This window comes from Acomys minous (assembly GCF_964271855.1).
Source record: "Acomys minous genome assembly, chromosome: 4".
NCBI lineage: Eukaryota > Metazoa > Chordata > Mammalia > Rodentia > Muridae > Acomys > Acomys minous.
In genome coordinates this window covers 37,898,840-37,925,252 of record NC_140486.1, presented here as the reverse complement: position 1 = coordinate 37,925,252, position 26,413 = coordinate 37,898,840, and positions in this window count along the sequence as shown.

Genomic DNA, 26,413 nt, shown 5'->3' with positions numbered 1-26,413 from the left:
GCAAAATCTTAATGAACAAACTTAAAGATAGATACACTGAACAGTCACTTAAGTTTGAAGGATTGTTTTAAAGAGACCACTGAACTTTGGTCTACTTTGTACTTCCTAGTCAACCTTATATCAGTGAGAATGCCTAATTTCCCCCAAATATTCATGTTTTCTAGTTTTACATTAATGAGTTCTTCATTTCTACAATGCTTATATTTCTTGCTACAGTCTAGGGCAAAGCAAAGTGGGAAAATAGAGGGGAGGTTGTGAGAGCAGACAATGTGGGAATGCCTCAGAAAGGATGCTTACATGGCAGAATATTGACTTTTTTTTTTCTCCTTTAAGGAGTAAGATATTCTCCCCAGGCCTTTTCCTTTCCATGGCTTTCAACAGGATCAACTGTGGTAAGATTAATTATCTAACAGTCTTACCTGGATAAAACCTAGTAATCACAACTATTTATAAAGGAATATTTTTATACAGGTATAAGAAGATTAAGAGGGGAAAAAAGAAATCATTTTAAAAGTACAGCTAAAGTTTAATGCTATTCAAATTCAAGTATACAGCCCTAAATAGGATACCCTCGATTTAGCTGCAATGGTGATATTTCAGAAATTCTAAGCAGTGCGTTTGGGTACAAGCACAGACCACCTGCCCTGTTCTCCCCACTGCGCTCAGCTGAGACAACTGTCCTATCTGCTGGCCAACATCTGACTCAGACACCAGGATGGCCTCTGATCCTTAGCAGCAGAACCCAGCACAGTAGCCTAGGAGACAGTGTGACTATGCCCAGAGCCCAGAGCCACTGCCGGTATCTTCCTTCAAAACCAGAGCCAGTGACTTTTGGAGGTTGCCCTCCCCCCCTCCACACACACACCTATAATTTCTGAGTAAGTTTTCTTAACAGAGGACTAGCAGTGTGTCATGATTCTGTCTCCTGCACCCAGAATTCCATCTCTGGACTAACAATAGCCTCCCCAAGCACAGACACTTCACTGAACTGTATCTGCCGGATTCATCTAAAAACGACTTTCAGATATACGATTTACAACTCCACAAATATCCAGTTCAAGTTCTAAGGTGTTCTTCGATTGCAGCTGCTTCTATTTCCATTTCCACATTCTATTGTGCCAGAAAACAACTAAGTCAGATACAACAATTAAATGTTCAAACTTAAGCCGTTTTGGATATTGCCTCCTTTTTTCACCTTCTTTCTAGAGTGATACATAAATTCCAGGGCCTTGTACAGTGGCTTGGATTGTGATAGGGAGACTTTGAGGAAAGCAGGTAGTCCAACACTTTACAATTTTAGAAAGAGGCAGGTAAGACTAAATATGATGTACGTGTGTAAACACTAGTGTCCTTTCTGATACATGATATTGCACACGGATAGACATTCGTTCTTATCTTTATTGTTAGGAATTCCCAGAAAATCATACCTTTTCAATTCCTTAGCTATAATCCTGATTAACCACATGAGTGATTAGCTTTCCTATCCAGAAGTGCTCTGAAATGAATCTGCACACAGTTCTCCTTTTGTGTCTTCTTTCTTAGAGGAAGACCGAGTTGCCTCACCCCCAAAAGTACAAGACTGATTGACTGATTGGTTGGTTGATTGATTCACTTTACATCCTGGTCTTAGCCCCATCCCTCCTCACCTTCCAGGCCTATCCTTCCTTCCTCTCCCCCCTCCCTATTCCTCAGAAAAGGTGAGACCCACATTCCATCAAGTTGTATCAGGCCTAAGTATATCCTCTTCCCCCTGTGCCCTGGCAAGGTAGTCCCGCCAGGGCAAAATAATCAAAAAGCTGGCGAGAGAGTCCATGTCATGGACATCTCCCGCTCCCCTACTAGAGGATGCACATGATGGCTGACTTTCCCATCCACTACATCTTTGTACGGGGCCTAGGTCAAGTCCATGCAAGGTCCTTGGTTGGTTCTTCAGTTTCAGCAGGCCCTTCTGTGTCCTGTTTTGTTGCCTCTGTTGGTCGTCTGGTGAAGTTCCTGTCACCTTCAGGTCAAGTCTTGAATGCGAGTGGGTAACTTGTGTGTGGTGTAGCTGCTCTGGTGTCTTTCTGCCACGTAATTCTGGCTTGCCTTAGGGATAAGAGCCAGGGAATCTTTGACACATAACACCTACTTATAACAGTGTGGGTTCTCTATAGCTGTCTTTCGTGGTTACTACTGCTACGATAGACACCCGATAAATAAGGAAACTTACAGAATAAAGGGTTTCTTGGTGGCTTACAGCTTCAGAGTCTTAGAGTCCTTGGTCATCCTGACTGGAACCATGGCAGCAGCAGGCAGGCCGACATGGTACTGAAATTAATGCTGAGAGAACATGTTGCGCCTCAATTATGAGACAGAGAGAGCTAATAGGGACTGCTGTGGGCTTTTGAAACCTCCTCCACCAAGTCCACATCTCTCAATCCTTTCCAAGTATTTCCTCCAACTGGCGACTAAGCACTGAAATTTATAAGTTTGTAGAGGGATGTCTCATCCAAACCGCCACAGCATTGTTCTAAGAAAGCAAGATCAGTTCAAGATCCTTCATGCTGTAATTTCTAACAGTTGTTACTTTGATTAGAGACTCTTAAATGCATGGCGCCTGTTATGAAGTACCTTTGACAGGTGGCCTAAAGGAGATTTCCTAGTCATTGGAAACATAGGTTTGAAATGACTATTGGGACAACAGCCCCTTCTTTCTCTTCCATTTCCAGGCAGCAGGTGAGGGACTCCGACTTACCCATTCCCAGCACAGTGTACTTCCTAAGTATAAGGCCGAAAGACAACAGACTAAAACTTTGAAATATGTTCCAAATTAAACTTTTCCTCCTGTTGAGATGATTGGCACATTTACTTTGCTGATGGGCAGATTGTTCACACAAAACCCACCTGGTCGTCAATAACTAAGGTCTATTTCAACTCTAGATTTGAATCAGTCCCATTGCGTTGATTTGTGAGTATGATGTGTCACCCCAAATCTTCTACATTACTATTAGTCTAATGCTGCTACATTTGCTAATAACCTCATGGTTATACAGGAGGGAAACTGCTCACTAAAAAGTTAGAAGAAAGAAAGAAGAATATAACACAAAGATAAGATTACTTTTTCTGCTAAAGATTACACAGGCTGCCTCTTGTGAGAAGATGAAGTGCATTTCTAGTTCTACAAAGTGACAAAGTTCTAAGATAAGTCAGGCTGTTCTTGTCCAAAAATGCTGTAAGGAAAATTTATCCTCTGGCTAGTTTATTTGAGAACAGATTCCAGATAGACTCTCACGAACAGAGACAACAGAAGAAAAAATAAGAGTGACTAGAAAACCTGTGTTAGAGGCCTAGAGTCAGAAATGTAACTAGTAGGCAGATGGTGAATGGCAGCCAGAGAGGGTCAATAGAGCTCAGGGATTGGTCTAACTTGAACAAAAGAAGAATCATAAGCCCATGACCTGATCCCAGAAAACAGAGAAGGCCCTATGCTGTGGAAAATGAATTTAGGAATAGTGAAAGCAAATGGAAATTCATCCAAGCCAGGAAATACAGAACTAGCGGAGAAGAATTAAAGAAAGGTCTTAGACTGAGAACTCAGGGACCTAAGATGCTGACTTGCTTTTGATGCTCATGAATTTCATTAGTGTATAAATCTCTCTTCCTTCATCCTTGTCACTTAGCAACATTGTTTGAAATGTTTCCATTTATATTTCCAACATTTTTATTTTTACAATGGTGGAATTGATAGTTGGAAATCTGTTATTACTTTTGGCAACTGGGTAAAAGAGACTTCAAATCTCAAGCAACTATTTTAGTGAAATAGAAAGAACTAAACATACTTTGATGGGGCTTCCAAACCCCTTCTCCTTATGTCACACAATGGCTGTGAACCCAGACCACGCCTCTGAGTTGTAACTCAAAATGTGATGAATAGAATAGAATCTCCATTCAAAAAATAGAGAAAAGGGATACAGGTCAAAAGTGGTTTATATAATAGTAAACAAATATCATTAAAATAAAATATTTTGAAGAAACGTATGTTAGACTTTCTACACAGAAGAAACAACAAAGGCAAAGGAAGGGGAGAAAGAGGAAAAAGAAAAGGCAGAGGCACCATGGATGTCAACAGATGCAAACATGTTCATGAAATCTGTATGAGCTCTGTAAATGGTTATGTGAAATGCAAAAGAGCAGCATTTTTGGAATATATCAGGTTGGTTAAAAATAAACTTTCATCTTCAGACATCTCACAGCCTATAAAAGTTTTCACCAGGTCATACTATGTTACCAAAACTCCTCTGTAACTCAAGCATCTCTGAGATTCACAAAGAGATGAAGCCATCTCTAAGATTTAAAAAAAAACTTTCTGGAAATTGACAGGTATTTGCAGTGAACATATCCATAAATGCCTACTCTGGAGTTCTTCTAGCAATATTTAGACTTAGCAGTTTTTTTCATAACAAATAAAAATAAACAAAATCTTTTTAGTTATTAAATTTGTTCTTTGATACTCGTTCTTTGGTAATCCCATACATATGTATGGCACATTCTGGTTATTCTTACTTTCTATATTCTTTGATCTCATTCCAAACTCCTCCTCCCTACAAGGCACTTTCCTAAATTCATGTCTTTTTGTGTTGTGGGCCATTGATTTAACAAGGACCATCTGTGTCCACAGGTTTGGTCAGCTCACTCTTGAAAACACAATTGTAGAAAATAACTACCTACCTCCCAATCCACCAATAACCAACAGTCCAGGAGGCAGGGTATGTGAAGATCCTTGACATCATAATGTATTGGACACCCTTTTAATTTGACACATCCAGCCACTGTGTTCTGATGACAAATATAAAGATGTCTATAAATCAAGGATATTTGCTGTATATTGCATGTGATCCTTAGAGGAAATGATATAAATGTCCTAGTTAGGAATAAGCACAGAACCATCACTTATTCTCACTTATATATCTCTGCCTTCACTTTTGGTCATTACAAAAAGAAACTCCTCCAATTAAAGAGAAGAGTGACATGTCTATGGATATAAACATAAATATTTAGGAGGCATTTTGACACTATATCTACTTAGGTAAATGATAGCAATAAGTTCCTCTTAGTACCTATGGTCTTTGGCTATGTTTTCAGTACCAGGCTTGATAAAATATTTCCTATAGAGGAGAGTCCAACCTGAACGTGGTTGGTTACAACCATTATCCTATGACAGCTGTGCCACTATTTAATGAGCCGTCCAGAGGGAAACTCAGTGGAGTAAAGAGGCAGCCTACAAAATAGAAGTAAATTTTGTCACCTAAATGACTAACAGAAGATGTAAATGGCCCACACTGACTGTTGAATCCATGGTGATGTCCAGGTCCATGCTACTGCCAGAAACCATGACTGCCTCTGAGGTCCGGTTGTAGCTAAGGTTAATGTCCATGGCCCATGTGAACCACTGTAGGCCATGCATTTGGTCAAGGTCTATTCTGTACCCTGAAGCCTGTCTGCAAGCCATGCTGCCACCAGGGGCCATATTGATGTTGAGTGGCCTGCGCTGCAGCCTGGGGCCATGTTGATGTCCATGTTTGGGGCTACCTCTGAGGGCTTTGTCTGTGTTGGTGGTCCTACTATAGCCAAAAGGCATGTTCTTGGTTAGTTCTGTCTCCAAAAACTATGAGGAAGCACATGATCTGAGCTCCAGCTGACTGTGAAGATCAAGGAAGCTATTTGGGAAGTGATATGGATGACTGCAGATGCACAGTTAAAAAAGAAGGAAGTAGAAGGCTTCTGTGATAAACCATCCCCCTACCCCTAGCCCCACACCAACCCTCACTCTCACCAAAAAATAACAACCTTAAAAGGAGGCTATCAACGAGAACTCTTAAAAATTGTGGTAAGGATGCTGAAGTGTAGTTCTCCAAAACTGCTGGCTTCTGGCAGGGGTGAAGATGGAAAGGTACTCAATTTTCTTTGTGGGGACAGGAAATGGGAGTTTCACCATGCCCCAGTAAGTATAGACAACACAAATTGGACTTCTCTGTTGGGGAGTTCACAAGGGAGGGGGCAAACATAGAAGGTCTAAGAGGTGGGTATGATGAACTGTGGGAGGTGAAGTTCCCAAAGAATCAGTAAAAATATTACTTTGAAGAAAAAAGATGTGGCACAACCTTGCTTTAAACAAGGTTTATGTTTGTCATTAGAACTCAGTGGCTGCGTACTTAAAATTTAAAAGTCCTGGTTTTAGTAGGTTGAGGCATTCCCTCTTGTGCAAAATAGCTATTAACTCATGTATATTATATACATCATTTTTTGAAATACAAAATTTTATTTTGTGTCTGTTTCTGTCAAAAACTATTTCATTCCAAAAGGATAAAACAAACAAACAAACAAAGTGTGTATTTTTATATTCTTTTGGGAAATGATATTCTACATTTCTATGGCTAAAAGCTCTTCAATTACTGCATTTTATTCATGAATTAAAAACTAAACATTTTAACGTCTTGGAACATCAGCTATGGTGTCAGAAAAATATAATCAGCATGAAGAAGGACTCCATACATTTGTAAAGGCCCATCGATACAGACCCTCCCTGTGAATGCGTACCTAGCTCTGAAATACTTTTCCAAAAATGTATTTTAAAAACAGTCATATTTAACTTGATTAAGGATAGATTATTTTCATGATTCTTATTCCTAAGCCTATCTCCAACTTGCACGAACACACTAATCTATCAGACATAATTATGTGTGATTTTCTCCTTTAATAAGAGATAAATAATTTGGCAGTCTTGCTTCAAGTATTTTTCAATTTCAATGCAGTTCATTGTTTGACGTGCTGTCCTTTATTCTTGTGTGAGTTGGTGTGCCAAATGGAAGAGCTTTCTTTAGATCAATTGTGCTGCTTTTCTGTATAGCCCTTCTATTCACATCACAGGCTAATAAAAGAGCATTAAAACCAGATATTACATTAGTTTCTGCTCACAGAAATGTAGCCTTTTGTTTACAACTTATATAACTTGCTGTAGCAGCAGATCTTCATCAAATCGGAAAAAAGAAATACAAAGTTCATTTCTGAGAATCTAAGCAACAGTGGCAAGCTTGGACCAGATCAACTTTTCATTACATTTCTTTTGAATTAATGCGGAAGTCATATTCTCTGGCCACACTGTAGAAGGAACAGTGGCTTGTTATTTCATTACGTGAGACACTGAAGGTGTAAAAAAAAAAAAAAGTAAAAGCCACATAGAAGTAATGCAAGGGCATATGGCTCCAATTATCCAATGGTTTCCACCACAAGTTTCCCCTCTAACTGCATATTTAGACAGGATCATTCACAGTAAGTAATATTTGCATTTTTGTCTCAGTAGAGGCTGAACCAAAAGACAGAAATACAATCCTTCTTAGTCTATCTCTATATATATTAGGCCTGTTCAGAGGAACTTCCTGTGCCATTACAAAGTGTATATGTGCTTCAATCAAACATACAGTTAGCACCTGAAGTACAGCTACCACTAGTGAATTGAAAACTGAATCTCATTTAATTTTGATATTTAGCTTAAATAACCATGTGTTTAGCATCTGTTGTACTGGACAGTATTGCTTTACGGTATTCTGTAGGTGGCTAACAAATCAGGCCAACTTCAGGAAGCAGCACCCAGATCTTAGTACACATGTCACTCCGACGTGCAAGCTGTGTAGGCTTCCTCCTTGTTTCCTGCTGGGCGCATGAGTTATGGAGCTGGATGGAGGACAAGAGATCCCGTCTTCCCTCTCCATCAGGATCAGCTTCATTTGGCAGACAAACAACATCTTGTACAATATTTAAATATTTATACCCTACACCACATAAACACACACACACATATATGTCTCTCATAATATTTATACCATTTCCTATACATTTAAATCTCACTTGACTGCAGTTTCATTTCTAAGACATAAGAGGCCCAATAGACCTTTCGATATTAACTGCACAGAAAGGTTTTGATATGTGAACTATACTCTATTCAGCTACCTAGTTATGTCTCTACTTGCATGTCTATAAGGCATACCAGAATGCACATCTTAATGCTGTAAGTGTCCTAAATACAATATAATAGAATTTGTAATTTCTCCTCAAATTTGCTTTTTACTTCAGCTCAGTATGAGAAAGCATTAGAAACAGGGAGACAATTTCAAAACAAGGTTAGTTTCCCCCTCTATCTTTTATTCACTGAACTTCTATTTATATGACATAAGTCTTAACAGTTCTACCTTCAAATATGTCTCGAATCTTGTCCCCTCTCCTTCTATTGGTCGACTACAAGAGTTTTCTTACTCTGCATCTCGCCTAATGGCTTCCATTCTTTGCCTTAAGATGTAATCAAACTTAATTGTGGGAACAAGCTACCACATATGACAAACGAGACATCCGGGCTAACTTTAACCTAACTCATGACATTTCATGAGGCCTTTAGCATAGTCACCATGCTGCTCTTCAGACATAATGTTTCTGTGTGCCTTAATTCTTTTATTGAATCTCTAGACTGGAATCTTAACAAACTTCATTCCCTTCTCTTTGGTTTTCCCTGATTACTCTCACCTCATTCTGTCTTCATAGCTCTTGTTACTATATAAAAAATATATTATTTTACTATTTTACTTAGGTTATTCCTTTTTGGTGTGGGAATTTTTCCCATAAAATATTCCTACAAGACTATGGATTTCATATGCTTCAAACATTTACTAAATGGTCAAATATTTGTTGAGGTGATCAATACAATTGGATTATATCACTTATCTGCATATATGCACATAGCTGCACAGATGCAAAGACCCAGCTATTCACAGGTAAAGATTCCATATTGACACTCGGACACATATACCATGTAATGGCACACATATGCTCTACTCTTAAATTCTTCCTTCTTTTGCTTAAGAAACAAACAAATATTTAACACAGGTAATAATATTTCATACAATATAGTTTTAACTTGTCTCCTTGAGATCATCCCAAACCCCACTGCATCTTCAGCTTGACCACATTTCTTTTTTCTGCTTCGTGTAGTCAGCAGATTCCTTCAAGTTAAAAGCTTTTGTTATTTTTTCTCGTTTTTTCCTTTTGTACAGCTTAATATCTACTAACCGTCCTTGTGCCAACACAAAAGTCCTTTCCCCACAGAAGGTTTTTGTGACCTATCTAAACAGGTCAAACTCCCCATTTAAGCATGATGCTCCTATGACTGATTAAATGGATAGATGGATGCTGATGGTCTTGCTAATGAATATTGGGCCTCTGAGAGCATCTGAGCATTGAAACTTTATCTTTTCTTGTGGCTGTGACATTTCAGAGTAATTAAAACCCATACATAGTGACACATTAGTCACATTTGCCTAACTGCTAGCGATGCAGCCCTGGAGATGGCCCGGGCCAGCAGGGTTGCATGCTTTCCGTCATTCTTGGGGTGACAGAGATGAAGTTGGCATTGCAGAAGTTAGCAGTGCTGCTGTTTACTTACTGATATTTACTGTGTTCCCCTAGGACAGAAAATAACATCATTTACTTCAGATAATGTAGGTTTGACAAAGCACTGAACATTGAAAGAAACTGTGCCTGGAGAGAACTGGATAGAATGTAAACACACTGGGCCCCAGCAAGGGACGAGATAGAAAGACTATGCATATATCTGAGTTCCTCACGTTTCCAGAATGACAAGTACAGCGAAGATTGACACTGGGCTACACCGTTTCATGTTCATTCACATATCTTCTGGATATCATTTACAAAAAAATGCAAGTGACTAGGAAAATGTCTTTTTAAAAAGTACACTGAAATACAGGAATTCTCCCTAGTAACAGATGATTAAGTAAGTGAATATTCTCTAATACAAAGAGGGAAATATTCAAAATGCATTTGAATTTGAAAAATTATCAACAGGCAGTTAAGACACTAATAATAGGTCATTAAACAAAAATCTCCAGGCTTCATCGAAGTATGAGACAGATTCGGAACTCAGAGACTTTAGTGCAGGGGCAGAGAACCATTGCCTGTATCTGAGTTATTAATGGGATAGCCTGTACTCAGATTCTACTGTTTATTAATCATCCAAGACCTTGTACATACAATGCAAATGCTAAACACCCTCAAGTAAAAGGGAGCTGACAACCAAGAGTACCTGCCACACAGCTTATATTACTTATGTCCTTGGTTGATTGAGAGATTGATTCTACCTCAGAGACAAAAGGATTCAGTTTAACTTCTCTCATCACATCTACTTGCAAAGTCACCTAAAGTGACAGCTTGATGTTCATTCTCTAGCCAGATTGCCATCAGGCCACTCAGCCATGCCTTTCTCTCAAGCATGGCATGGTGACACATTTAGAACAGTGGCACTGACATTCTCTGAGCATCTCTTGGAATTAGGTTCTAAGGAAGAGATTTAACCAAAACCAAATACTACTGAAGAGTCCCAGCATGAAAAGGCCATGTGCCATGCGCCCTATGAATCTGAAGAAGATAATATGGATTGGATTGGATTGGATTAGCCAGCAGAGACCTTGCATTTGGAATAATAAAATGCCAATTCCAGGCTTAGCTTGGAAGCATTCAGCCATGTTTCCATGTGTATTCTATAAAGAACATTTCAGAATGATGAATTTCAGTTCTAACATGTAAATATGTTAATTATTTGATAAATTTCTTTTGCACAGTCACTTATTTCAATGCATTGATTTGGGAGTGGAAGAAGAAAGGCCCTATACAACAATTTCAGAGCTCAGCATTAATTATAGCACTGTGAGTATGCCATGTTACAACTGAGTAGTGCTCACATGGTGGAGGAGCAGGGGGCTTATATAAGTAAACAAAAGTCAATAGAATCTGGTGCAGATAAATATTAAAACCATTAAAAACATGAAGGGCCGTTAGGTGAGCGAAGCAACTGGAGAGCCTTTGTAGACAGAGAGAACAGGCTGAAAAAGACTCAAACAGAGACAACAACCCTGTGTCACCTGACTTGGATTATCAATATTAAACAATGCTCTCAAATTTTGAGAATCAGTCTGGTAAAAAATAGGTCCGTATGCTTTCCATACGGAACCAAGATAAATGCGTACTTGATATTTTTTCATGGGTTTAACTGTCTGGTAGGAGAGTTGTGTAACAAGCTGAGGTCTTGTGACAGATCATGGTATATTTAGATTGCCCCTTGAGGCAATGTCAACAGAGCTAGAGAGATTTTAATATAAATACATTTTACAGGTTGAATTTGGGTGCCAGCTCTTTAAGAAGGGCATACAATCTCAACATACTTATCAAATGCAGTGAAATGATTTTCCTCCAAACTCAAATAATTTGGCAAATAAAATAGGGACTCCATCAAAGATAATTGAGCCAGATGAAAGTAAGCAGGTCAATCTGTTCTACCCTTTCTTCTTTATTGTCTGTAAATACTTATTTCTAAAATCAACATTTATTTCCCACAAGACACTTGGATGGGCATGGATACTTTTTTTGAGTGAGCAGAATGAAGTCATTTTCCTAAGAGAACAGATGAGAAAAACAATAATTTTAATGCCATGTAATAACTTATGCAATAAAACAGGGCATAGAAATACATGAGAACAAAGCCTAAAGCGATACATCCACTGAATAAAGAGGAGCTTGAAAGCTTCTGAGCGGAGCCCACACTTTCTTACATAATGTTTGTGAATTACCAGAGTCCAGCATGAGACACTATTGTGGCCAAAGGACATGAGAACACAAAGTTTTGAAAATCACTCAAGTGTCCTAGTAAGTTGTACACAATAATATATAAACATCAAATGGAAATACAACCACTATCTTTCCAAGGCAATAATAAATTGTCATGAAAAAGACAAGTGCTGTTTAGAAGAAAGAATTCACACAAATTATTGAAAAGGGTGATGATGTGAATAGCCCCTACCTTTACAACACAGAATTCTCTCTCTCTCTCTCTCTCTCTCTCTCTCTCTCTCTCTCTCTCTCTCTCTCTCTCTCTCTCTCTCTCACACACACACACACGTACAATCAATATATTCTGTAGAAAACTAAACTAATCTATTTAAAATATCCAGGATACAATTACTGTGAAAAATGGCTGTGGACTTGAATGGTCATTATTTATATGGTATTACTTATCTTTGAGGAACTAAGAGGTGATAGACAGGAACTCCCACGTCCCCCCCATACACACAGAGACAGACAGACAGATGGACAGAGATGGAGACAGAGATGGAGACAAGAGACAGAGACACAGACACAGAGAGAGTGAGAGAAAGAGACAGAGAATGGGAGAGGCAGAGACAGAGAATGGGACAGACAGAGACAGAAGTGAGGCAGACAAAAACACACAGAGACAGAGGCAGAGAGAGCATAAGTTACAAGCTAAGACATGCCCAGTCCTTTAAACTGCCCAGATAATTACAAGAATGTACAATGTCCCTACATATATAATACTTAGTAAATTATAAGTACAAAGTTTTTAGTAACTTGGAGGAGTACTCTAAAAAATAAAAACAAATGCAGACAGAGAAAGCTGCTTAAAATAAATGAAAGTTCCTCAACATGTCTGCTTAGTAATTTCTGATGACATTTATAAATAGTGTGTAGTAATAAGGGCAAGTGACTGAGCATTTCTGTCAGGCAAAAAGAAAGAATTCAGCAAGCAACAGTGATTGATATGCAGTTAAATAAACAAGTAGACAGAAACACCACTGTGCAATGGCTTTTCATATAGCTAAAGCAGGTTGGGTGGCTCAGAGGAGGAAGAATAAATGTTAAATATGAAATAGCCTATAGCCTCACTGAGCCAAATAATAGTTATTTCAGCGTAGGTCAAGCAAGAGTCAATAAAAATGAAAACAGGAGTAGCAATTGGAGTCATAGCAGGCTACTAATGCCCTTCTGGGGCAAACTTGGATTTTGAATGGAGAGAATCAAATACTTAACATTCAAATACTTCAGTGTAGAGTAATTGTAATAGAAAGATCAGTTGAATAGATCAAAAACTGATAAATTCAGCAAACAAAAATCATCCTTATTCTGTAAGCCAGTGGTTTTCAACACTGCTTGGAGGACGCATTGATAATAAACTACTTACAGGAAACAGGGATGGAACAGAAGACAAGAATTTTTAATGGATATATATTCCTGCATACCACCTCTGACCTACCAAGTCATGTGTATGTGTGCATAAATATATGAAAACTAACATATGTTTATGAGTCTGTCTATCTATTATATATATTTATAAACTGATCAATGTATAGATAGAAATATATCAGAAAGAGGGAGAGAAACACACACACACACACACACACACACAGAGAGAGAGAGAGAGAGAGAGAGAGAGAGAGAGAGAGAGAGAGAGAGAGAGAAGAGAGAGAGAGAGAGAGAGAGAGAGAGAGAGAGAGAGAGAGAGAATATGAAAACACTATCTTTACTAATTTACCTTCAAGTTGGTTTTATGCTGTGCCATGAGGTTCTTTTAATAAACACAGGTGAATAAGGACAGTATGTGGAGAGAGGTCAATTGGCAGTAAGTAGAGAATTTCACAAGCCTATGTATATATGTTCATATGCAAAACTGGAAGACACACACTTGTCTACTAATTGTAAAATCTACTGCTGCACACCACATATCCAGAGTGGAATTAAGCCTGCATGTTTACAAATACAAAAACAAAACCCCAAAGTCTTGGAGGTAAGTTAGTAAAGATATGTAAAATATTTCCAGTGTACTTTAATATAGAACATCAAATCTTTCTCTCTTTATGAGTAATACAGAGAGTAAGAAAAATTAAAATGATTTCCGCCACAGAATGTCATGTTAGCGCACATCATGGTACGGCATTTGTGTTCTATCATTATCAATGTTGCTTTAGTTATGTTTCCAGTAGAACGGCAGTTTTGGATTTAGATTCCCATGAAGCATTATTTAAAAATGATAAATTATGATATTTTAACTTAAAATAACCTTAAAGCAAATAAAACATCCAGCTCATCTTATATACATTATATTTTCTTCTAGATCCAAAATTCTCACCGACAAGTCAATTTTGTTCCTAGCAGGTGGGCACTGAGGGTGGTGAGGCAAAGATTCATCTTGCTGTTTTACAATAACCTCTTTAGAAGCATTCAACTTGGCACCTAACTGATAAAAACAAGTGTCAGCTGTGCCTGTGGCAGACCTGAGACAGACATATATTTCCACCACACTGACCAGCACCTTCAAAAGAACAGAAGCAGGTCACTTTAGAGGACAGATACAAGTGGGGAAGTCAGTGAGCAGACCATCTCCAGGATGGGGCCAGGGTATAGTGCTTCTGTGAGAGCTCCTTAAAGATGTATAGAATATTAAGATGAAATTTTTAATTAAACATTTAAGCATGTCTGCATGCATGAATGTGTATATGAGTGTGTGTGTGTGTGTGTGTGTGTGTGTGTGTGTGTGTATGTTCATGCATACTTGCACATGTGGGTGCTGGTGCCTGAAAATTTCACAAGAGGATGTTTTGGAGCCAGTATAACAAGCAGTTGTGAGTCATCCCACGTGGTGCTCTGCAAGAGCAGTGCACACTCTTACCTTTGACATATCTCTGCAGCCTCTCAAACACAATCCTTTTAGTGATCAGGCAGAATGGGCAAGAAACCTTTACCATCTATACAGCTGAGAGAAAGTTGGTGTCTAGAATATACAAAAAGCTAAAAGTCAAGTAAGAAAAACAACCCAATTAAAACCTATGACAAGGAACTAAAGAGAGAACCCTCAAAAGAGCTGAAAAATATTTCAATGTTTAGTATCCTTACCCATCAGAGGGATGCAAATAAAATTTTCTTTGATATTTCATTTTACTCTAGTCAGAATGTTTAAGATAAAACAAAATGAACAAAACAAAAACAAACAAACAAACAAACAAAAAACCCCTAATGACAGCAACTGCTGGAGTGGATGTGGGAAACATGGAATACTTATTAACTCTGGTGGACTACAAACAGGTACAGCCCACTATGGAAGTCCATGTACATCCTCAAGTGACTCAGCATCCTACTCCAAAGACATGCTCAGCTATGCTCACTGAAGCGCTGGTTGAAATACCCTGAATTTGGAAATGACATAGATGCTCATGACTTGATGAATGAATAATAAAAATGTGGTTCATTTATGCAATGAAAGTTTAGTCGTCTATTAAGAAGTAGAAATTTATGAAATTCATAGGTAAGTGTGTGAAGACGGAAAACCCCATTCTGTTTGAGGTAACCCGACCCATGAAAAACTTTTTTGTTTATATATGGATGCTAGCTTTGAAATATTATATATGTGTGCTCCATGCAGGTTAGGATTCTAGTTAGGAACAAGGAAGAAGGTAGAAATCTCACAAGGGAGAGTGGATAGAATGCCTTGTTATAAAGAGTTAAAAGGGAATAATGGAACAGAAAAGATTGAATTAGGTCAGGGACATGAGAGCATGGTAGACAGGAAATATAAGAGGTATAGCTAACACTAAAAAACTTTTGAAGAATTGTATGTAAAGCTACTGCCATAAAAATGTCCAAAATTATATATATATATATATATATATGTGTGTGTGTGTGTGTGTGTGTGTGTGTGTGTGTGTTTATACACACACACATATATAGTGTGTATGTTTAGAGTTACCATATAATGTGGGGGGTATACCTACTAGACACCATAGGCTAGGAAAGCAAACAAAACAGTTCCAGCAATTGGTTACTTATTTTCTAGTTGTTAGTCAGTGATGTTTCATAAGCCTACCAAAAAAAAAAAGATGTTATTGTCAATGCTCTAATTTGTAAGACTTTATTTCTGAGGACACTACATAATTCAGTCACTAAACATGAGAGATCAAGTTGAGCCTGGAGTCTTAATCCCTAGTGGACAGTTTTCATAGTGCTGCAAAGTACTACATATACTACGAAAGGAAAACATACAGCAATGGTTACTCTTACCCAGCTTGAAAGCTGTGAGGTACAATTATGGCTGTCATGACAAGGTACCCTCACTGATACCATGGTAACATGAAGATTGTGGGAATAACCAAACACATTCTGATTGAATTTAAGGTCAAATTTGCAAAATGGAGAACGGAGTGTGTGACTAGCAACATTATTGGGTCCAAGAACCCATGGCTAGACAGGTACTCATCCCTAAATGGACACGGTATTAAAATGACTACTAATGACTTCTTCCTATACCCATAGATAGATGCATTTCCCCATCCTCAACAGCCGAGCTTCTTCTCACACTGAATGACAATGAACAAAGTAGCCCTCAATTGGTGATGGCGAAGAGAGTAAATAAGAGACTGTGGGGTTCTCAGCCATAGATGGACCATCTGCATCACACCCCATTAACCCAAGGCTCAGGTGTTAGAAACCCAGTGCTCCTCCTAGGCTGACTTCAGAGACTCAGTACCAGCAGCCACATCATCACCAGCCTCTAGATAGGACACATTTCCACTGTCACCAGAAGTTGTGCAGTCTTCCTATATGCATGTGCTATACTCCTTTTAAAGGTCCCATCCATCACAGCCTGCTCTCTGTCCCTGTCTTTCACTGTCTCCCTCAGTCTGTCTCACTCAGCCTGTTGCTCTGTCACTTTGTCTCCCCACCCCCTCTCTCTGTGCCTACCTCTCTGTCTCTGTCCCCTCCCCTCATCCTTGCTCAGAAGTGGCCTTTCACTCCCCCATTCCCCCAATACTTCTCTTGTGTGAGGTCTGGTGCATGGTGTAAATTCTGCAACATTCCTTGGCTCCCAGGAAACATTACAGCAGAGGAGGTAGGAAGCTTGCAGCAATTATACCAACATTCAATAGACAGGCCATGCTCAGGCTAGACAATGCCAGCATGGAATGTGGAAATGGTCATGAAATCTCTCATCATACCTCAGGAGATACTAATATTAATAATTGATAGCTGCTCTTAAATAATCAGATTTCCTTAAAGGTTTGAAGTCTGGGAGATGGATAACAATCTCATTTAAGCTCAAAACCTGAGTACCTGGACAGAAAAGATAAATAGGAGAGAGAGAGAGAGAGAGAGAGAGAGAGAGAGAGAGAGAGAGAGAGAGAGAGAGAAATGGTAAATGGGGTTATAGAGCTAGATTAGGAAAATGTGGGAAGGTGATATAAATGATCAAAATGTATTTTATGAATATTACACAGTATTATTAAAACATTCATGTTAAGTCCCAGAAGAGAATTATTAAATGAAATAATATTAATATTCTGGCATTGTTTTATATGCCTGTAATATAAGAATTTGGGAGGCAGAGGCAAATTGATCACATGTTTAAGCTTATCCTGGCCTACTTAGTGAGCTCTAGATAAGCCAGAGCTATGTTACAGGACTTCTTAAACAATTTTAATAATCATGTATCATCATCATGATAAGCATGCACTGGTTGCTTACTATCTTCAAGAGCTGTTATGCATTTATAATATGATTAATTGCACCAGAAGTTTAGAAGTAGGAATTATTATTTTATTTTACAGAAAAAGTAATTGAGGTATAAAAATGTTTATTTAATAGAGTTTACATAGCTGAATCAAGAATGAAGTTATAGGATATAATTTTGGTCATTGTATTTATGGTTCCAAGGAGAATAAACTGGCAAATAGAGAACAAAAAAAGGTTTCAAAATGATTAGAAAATATTTTTACTCATACTAATCTCATCAATTTGCATATAATTTGAGTAAAGATGATAAAATATCCTTTACTTGTGAAGACATGGAGCAAATGTTATAGACCCTTCTTAGTTCCAGTGACAAATTGATATGAAATTGTTGTGGGGAGGAGGGAAGTGTGGCCCCTCTACTGACTTCTTAGCCTTCCCACCATCATATCTCTAATTAATACTGTATTTATTTTTAAATGTTTCATTAAAGCATATGTTATATGTTGATATTGTGAGACACTGTTCCTGAGGAGATAGAGACAAACATCTACTCACATCAGATAGGGAAGCAACAATAACCAGAGTATAGATACCACCAACATCTAAATTGATGAGCCAATGAGTTTTACCAGTTCACTTAAAGGAATACGAGAGAAGGATGACTCAAAGGAGCAGAAATGATTCAAATGCAGCTGCATCACTAAAAGCACTCTTAAGCACGGTGACAAATCACAAAAGCTGGAAAGCTGGTGCACACTACACACCTTGCATGCCCACTTACCACATAGGAGTCTGTTCTTTCCCGCTAGCTCAGGTGCCTCTTCCAGGAAACACAGCTTGTCTGAGAGTCTTCTGGGCTGCTTGACTGGTCTGTGAATCTTCTAGTCTGCTTATCTCATCTCTGTTACTCCCAGACTTTTCTTTCTGAGTCTCTTTCCAATTGGTCTGAGAGTGTCTCTCAGCCATCTTTACTGCTTATATATTCTGGAGGATGGATGAGTCTAATGAATTCTATCAGCTTTAGGAACTTCCTGAGCCATTTTGAGTTGTTTACTTCCTCTCTTAATAAGTTTTATGCAAGGTGGAATGGTTCACATTTTTTTTCAGCATATCCTGTTGTTTCACCTTCCTGTAAACAACTTGTGTCATAAAGAGTTTCCTTTCAAGATAAAAGATTTTAATAATTGAGGAAACTTCTACACAACAGTTAAGCATATCCTGCTAGGATTCCTTCAACTCTCTGTTATTTTCCTTCCTTTTCCTGTTAATCTCCTTTATCCCCTAGCCAGTTGTACTTATATTTTCATGATATTATGGTTTTATGTATGTATATTAAATCTAAATACAAAAATAAGAGAATTCATACCACATGTTTTCTGAAGCCAGTTTGATTCACTTAATATGAATTTATTCATTTGCATCTAGTTTTCTGAAAAAGTTCAAAGCTCCATTGAGGTAGAGATGTGTACACATCATAGTATATGTGTGGAGGTCAGAGGACATCATATGAGAGTTTGTTGTTTCCTTCCACCATGTGAGTTTCAGAGATTAAATTCAGGTCATCAGGTTTGGGGGGCAAGTTTGCCAGCCGAACCATTTTGCCAACTCCAACTTACCTTTTGAGACAGCTTTTGTCCCTCTATCCATAGCTTATCAATCCATCTAGACTGGTTGGCCAATGGGCTCCAGAGATTCTTTTGTCTTCCCTTCCCAGAAGTGGGATGACAGGCAAATCCACACCCAGCCACATGAGCGCTGGAACAAGGCTCAGATCCTCATGCTCACATTACCAGCGCTTTTCAAACATGGCCATCACACCAACCTCTCCTTTTTAGCTTAAAATTTTTAAATGCATTGTGTGTGTGTGTGTGTATGTGTGTGTGTGTGTGTGTGTGTGTATGTGTGTGTGTGTGTGTGTGTGTGTGTGTGTGTGTGTGTGTGTGTGTGTGTTGTGTTACATGAAACACTGATGCCAACATGTGGATATCTATGTAATATCTTGACTTGAAAGCCTTTGGGTAAATTCCAAGATCAATAGCATAACAGAAAGGCAAAGTTAGAGGGGAAATTATAGTTTAAAAACCCAACGTTTTTTACAGAATTTGTGGTTTAAAAAATTGCGTTCCATGTGTGAACTCCAGTAACACTGTCCCACATGTTCTTTATCCATTATGTCCATGTACTGCTACTTTTGTCTAAACCTTGTTTTTACAGCAGCATTGCATTCCAGGGAAACACATTCTGACCTATCAGAAAACTCCATATGTACCTACAGGTTTGTACAAGTTCATTTGTACTGTCGTCACCTCTTATCTGGTCTTTCACTGTGAGACAGACACAGGATATTACTGGGTGTCTTTTCCCCTTCCTCAGTTTTCTAATAGAACACAGTATAATTACAGAGTGGCATATGGACACAGAACATGCTACAGAAAACAACCAGTACTCTTTCTACATGGCTACAGAGTAATGTTCTGAACAAGTATATTACTTGTCAGAGTTGGTTACCTCAGCATATTTTCATCTCTCTGAAAAGCTTCCCTCCCTCCATCCTGGGTTCAGCCCAGCTGGTATCTGATGATTTCAAAGACATTTTCAAAGCCACATTCCAAAGTCTGTATTGTTTGCTCTATTGTATTGCCCTTCAGTTTACATAGACTGGATCCAGTCGCGGTTGTGGTGTTTTGCTCATTTTTAGTCCATAATTTTAAATAACAATAGAGATCCAGAGCATCAGATCCATCTCTTGTCAAGATCGTCCAAATTTCAGACAGGTGTTAGATTCACACATGCCCTACACTGTGAGCCAAAACAGAGACACCTTATACATATGTATGGAAGAGGTTGTCTGGCTTTGTAAGAAAGAAGTTGTATGGCATTTTAAAGCCAGTTACTTCCTTTTATTTGTATGCAAGAGGCATTTTAGCCCAACAGCTAAATTTAGGATAATCATATATATGTTTTCAATTGCTTAGATTTATCTGTTCAGTTATTAAATTATCATTACTAAACACTCTCAAGAATTTCACAAGCACTATCTGCTACAAATATGTTCACTATTTCATTATGTAACTTTATAAAGGCAATACGTGTGTGTGTGTGTGTGTGTGTGTGTGTGTGTGTGTGTGTGTGTGTTTATATCTGTGTGGTTTGAGACAAATATTTACTCTACAACCCAAGATAATCTAGAACTCACTACATAATTCTGATTAGCCTCAAATTCATGCCTAATCTCCTTCTTAATCCTCCTGAGTACTAGAGTTCTACATATGAGTCAGCATGCCTTGTGACAAGGGGGTTTCACTAATAAATTTGTAAATATAAGTAATGCTAAATTAATAAACTACTACCTTACTAAATTTTTAAATACAAAATTTCAAATATTTATTTGTAAGACCAACAAAGACAATGAAGCTCTACATGTATATACACATACATATATATATACACATATACATATATTTATATTTACAGTCCAAATTCCCTTATTAATAGTATTTATTCCTATCATGTTTTCAGAATGTATCTATTTCATGAATCATTTATAAAGATTAGAAGTAATGTAGTTCTTCTGTCAACTTAGGATGCTTTTTGTTAAAAAAATATGGAAATGAAATCATTATTCAAATGTGTACAGAAATAATGTGGCTAATTATGGGCTAAAATATAATAAACATATATTATACTATATGTTACATATATTATAATATATTACTCACATTATAATAGTGTATATATATATTTATAGAAAATTTCATACAACATATCTCTATTTACTCCCAACCCCTTCAGAGCCACCATCCCTCCTCATGTCCTCTGGCACCAGCTATCCTGGTTCTCTGTGTCCCCTCTTCATATGTTTCCTAGTCCTTCAATGTACGGACTTCTTTGCAAATACATTTATTTGTGGCAAGAGCCACTCATTTTGACCAATTGTAAGCTTTTAATGATGCTCAATATTTCAAATATATAACACACCCAATCATATACACTGCTATTTAGACTTTTTTTAAAATAATTATGGACATAACATTGTAAAAATATACAATTCCTCATATGCAATATTCTTTTATTATTTCCAATGCACATCCTAAGATTCAGATATATTCAGTTGTTTCTGATGGTCTCACTTCTTTTATTGTGTTTTATATAATTTTGAAATTTTTGAGAACTTCTGCAAAATTATTTTCTCAGATATATCATAATTTGGGTTTCTTTGATTTTTTTCATTGTTAGAACAAGGTTATGAAATGACTATTTTATTGGTGTTAATTACAGTGGCATCACTTACAGCTCTGCTTGCGACATATACTGTCTTGTCAATTTGTGAAATTTTATTAACTAAACTTTTTTATATTTTGCCTATACATTTATATTATTACACATATATACAATAAACTACCTATAGCAAGAAGAACCATGACACAATCAGGAATTATATAAAGGTTACATTCTTAGTATTTTGGCTATTTGTATCAGCAGTTAAAGGCCAGGCTCACAACCAAATGTGTAAGTCTTTCACATTTGAAAGGTATTTGAATAGATTGCAGTTAAAGTCTCTGTATTATAATCTGAGTGATCATATTAATCATAGCTACTTGGCTTGCACATCTTATAACTTCAATATGAGTACTAGATCATGGCCTTATTATACTGTATGTAACTATTTGGCTTTGGTTTGATTTTAACACTTCATATTTCTGTGCATGTTTATATAATGGATAAAGGGTCTAGATACTAAACTCTGGAGATGGTGATTTGATCACTGCCCCTTGGCGGGGCGGCCTTGAGGGCACACAGAGGAAGGGCAGACAGGTTATCCCGATGAGACCTGATAAGTTCAGGTCAGATGGTAGTGGATCAGGACAGATGCTGGGGTTTGCTCCTGGACTTTACATGGAACACTGAGAACAGTAGGAAGAATGGGGGGATGGAAGGATCCAGAGGATTCAGGAACCCCAGGAGGAGACCATCATGGCTGGCAGATCTGGACCCAGGAGGGCCTGCACAAACTGTTAGGGCTTGCACTAACCAAGGACACTACATGAAGTAAACCTAGATCCTCTGTCCAGATATAGCCAAAGGACAGCTCATCCCCCATGGTTGTAGGGAGAGCGGGACTGCCTCTAACATGAACTGTGGTGCCCCTTATTTAATCACTTCCCTTTAGTGGGGAGGCCCAGCTGGCACATAGAGGAAGCGGAAGCAGGTTATCTGGATAAGGCCTGATAGGCTGTAGTAATATGCTGTGGGAAGAGGTCCCCTTCTGTCAGAGGTCTAGGGAAGGGGAATAGGTCAGAAGACGGAGAGAAGGTGGGAATGGGAAGATAAGAGTGAAGGGATAACGATTGGGATGTAATGTGAATAAATTATAAAAAAAAAATTAAGTCTCAAAGTCCAGTGTTAGTATATTGCTCTGAGAAGCATTAACTTTCTGGTGGATGGTGAAGATCATGTAGAGAGATTAGCTCTCTCAAGCCTAGACTATGTGTCAAAACTCACAACAGGTGATCAACTTCTAGCTCCTGTTTTCCTCCCAATATAGTGAACCATCAGGAATTTCAACTAAAAGTTGAACTATTTATCACGCCTTCATCTCTAATGAAGCTTAAGCGTATACTGTCTGTTTCCATAGTGCCATGAGATAACATGAACCTCTGGCTCCCGTTTTAAAATTTTCACTAAATTATCGCTGTTTTAGTTCCAGTGGCTCTCACTCATGCTCAAGTGTTTTGCACAAAATACTTGTCTGTTGATTGATGTCTTCTTTTTTGTCTTCATTTTCCCCAGCCCTGTTGCCGAGGATGCTCCAAGTTGCTGCTTTTTTCCCTTCTTCTTTTCTTCCTCTTAGTGCAATTCTTGAGCTGTGAAGTATGCTAAGGACGCAGCTTGGTGCATTCTATTTGTCTCTTGACATCAGCTTTTTCAATGTGGTCTTCTTTCTTGCATATGTGTGTTTCTCCATCCCGCCCCCTCCCCCAGCCCTGTGTGTGTGTGTGTGTGTGTGTGTGTTTGTGTGTGTGTGTGTGTGTGTGTGTGTTTGTGAAGCCTGATGCAAGTCATTTCATGACACTAGGAAAATGAAATCCTGCTTTAGTGATTTTTCTACCTTGATTTATCATGTATTATGGGATCCAGTAGTCTAACGTGCCTCCCCACTACAGAGGAGACCTAGCATTCTCAAGGCCTATCTGCCTTCCTTGAGGTGACATACCATCCTTCTTCTCAAAGTATCATCACCACTCTCCAGAAGGTCTCCTCAGGAAATCTTCTCTTCTTCTTACTCTTCCATAGAAAACCTTGCTGATATAAACACAGAAACAAAGCTCAAAATGAGGAATGAGAGCTTTATTTGGTCATCTTCAACACTGCATAACTGGTCACATGCTACCTTCAGTCTAATCATATGTGTGATCAACATTACCTTTGCTTTGTTGAGAGAGAGAGAGAGAGAGAGAGAGAGAGAGAGAGAGAGAGAGAGAGAGAGAGAGAGCACATCCTTCTTGTCTTGCTTGCACTTTGGCCTTCAAGTTTCTACTTTATGGATTGGAACCCATAATACATGTTTATCTTTTTTCCATCATTACTTTTACCTGTCTTGCACAAACATAAATTAAATTATTCCCTCATTTCTTTTACCCATCTGACGTAAACCCAAGTTGACATGTTCTTGGATCAACTTTGGACTCTTTCATTGCATTCATATTTCTTCTTCTCTGAAGTGCTTTATTAGGAAAGTGATATTGAAGACTGTAACTTTAACTAGTAAATATCTTTCTCCAAAATCCCCTGGTATACAGTAATACTGTTACCTTTTCTCAAATGTTTGAATTCTAATTTCTTTTCATCATTCTGTACTGAAGATGTCAAGCAAGGTTCTAAAACAATTATATTCATTTACATTGTTCTCTGTTTAAAAATTTGTACTTGTTTCAATGACTTTTTCACTTTTTAAAAAATTATTTTTGTTAAATATTTTACATATACATTTATATTATTACACATATATATAATAAACTACCTACAGCAAGAAGAACCATGAAACAATTAGGAATTATATAAATGTTACATTCATAGTGTTTTGGCTATTTATATTTGGCAGTCTTGAAAAAAAAATCTTTCCTATCTTGGACAAGTTGGAATGCAGGCAGAGTGGATGGCCAACCTCTGCCAACACAGGGTAAACAAGTCCTCAACAGTACCTGTCTCACAAATATGTCTGTCTGATATATTGGACCAGAAGGATGAAGATGATGCTCTAACATTATACAGAGTTTTGGGTGACTTTTTCAGACAGCAAACTGTCTCTGTCATCTTCTCATTTAAGAAGCTGCTAACCTGTACTCCCTGCCTACTCAGGTAATTAATTTTATTCCTTCTCTTTTTTTTCTGTACATATATATCAGTTTATTTTTTCCAAGATATATATTATTTTATTAATTTGTTCTTGTTACATCTCAATGGTTATCCCATCCCTTGTCTCCTCCCATTCTTCCCTCCCTCCCATTTTCCCCTTATTCCCCTCCCCTATGACAGTTCCTGAGGGGGATTTCCTCCCCCTGTATATGCTCATAGGGTATCAAGTTCCTTCTCAAGTTTCTGATGGGGTTGAAGACCCGGTCAGTTTAGTTTTACAATTAAGCCTAGTTGTTTAGGGGTTAAGATGTTTTTAGGTCTAGATAGATGTTTTAAGTTGATAATGACAAGATAAGATAGATATTGATTAAATTCAGAATTTTAGACTTTTTCACTTTTTTAGTTTCATAATATATTAGATGAATCACTTAATATATTAAAACAATTTGGTAATTAAAATAATGTTGCATTTCAATATCAATTATATTAAATATTTCATCTGTGGTAGAAGATTAAGTGGAAATGCATATTAATTTTAATAATTTCAGAAGAAAATATTTTGTTGATGTTGATATAAGTACCAAACACAAAAGATTTTTGTGTTTTTTAAGAGGTTCCAAGAGTTCCCAATGTAATATTCATGTTGAATGCACATTTTTTACAGCATATTATGTATTATAACTTAACTTTGAATTATGCAGGTAATTAAATGAACATTTTTCTAAACTTTAAATTATTCTTGAGTAGCTTTGTAAGCCTCAGAGTTGCAATAATAAAGACTACTTTTTGGTAAATCTTCATTTTCCATATGTTTTAAAGTACTGCCTTGCTTATTAAGCTCACTTAAAAGATTAATGACAATAAATAAACACTATGCCTCACACACAGCTAGCTAGTGTTATCTCTTTCCAGTTCCTTCTGTGGCTGTGGCCACTATAGGTCACATTCTCATAAACATTCCAGGATGAGCATCCACACAGAAAGTATAACGAACCCACCATGCATTTCACTATTCAGACTAATAGTTTGGAGGGAATGTAAACTATTAGGCCTATTTCAAATATGAGGATTGATATATTTTTGGTATCATCAGAAAATCTCAGTAAGTCTTCATAATGCCAGAAATCTGGAGCTAGTCAAGTATTATAAGTCTGTTAGCTTTGCATGCTTAACGACACTAAGTCTAAAGGGAGAAATGAGACAGATGCCTCGGAGCTGTGCCATCTACTCTGAACACCCAGTGACAGTGCTTGTGTGAGCCATGGACAAAAACTTCCTAATAATTATTCCTATTCACAGAAGAGTCCTCTGCACAATATTCCTCCCCAAAGCACATTAAATAAAAACAACTGCTAAACTCACAGTTTCCACTCTATATGGACACCTAAATGTCTAGGAAATATAAACATGACTAAAGCTGATACCATTGTAATCTCACAACCTTTAGTTGTGAGCCTAACCTATGTAGCCTAACATCTGACCTACTTTAGGCACTCAGTAGATAACTTAATGACATTTATTTTCTTTCCTTGCTGCTTTGCATTATAATACATTTCAAAAGGAAGATAATATGAAAGGCAATGACTTGAGAAAATTAAATAATCATCACTGGAAGATAATGAATGTGAATACAATGGTGGTCCTACAACAGAATTAAAACATAGTT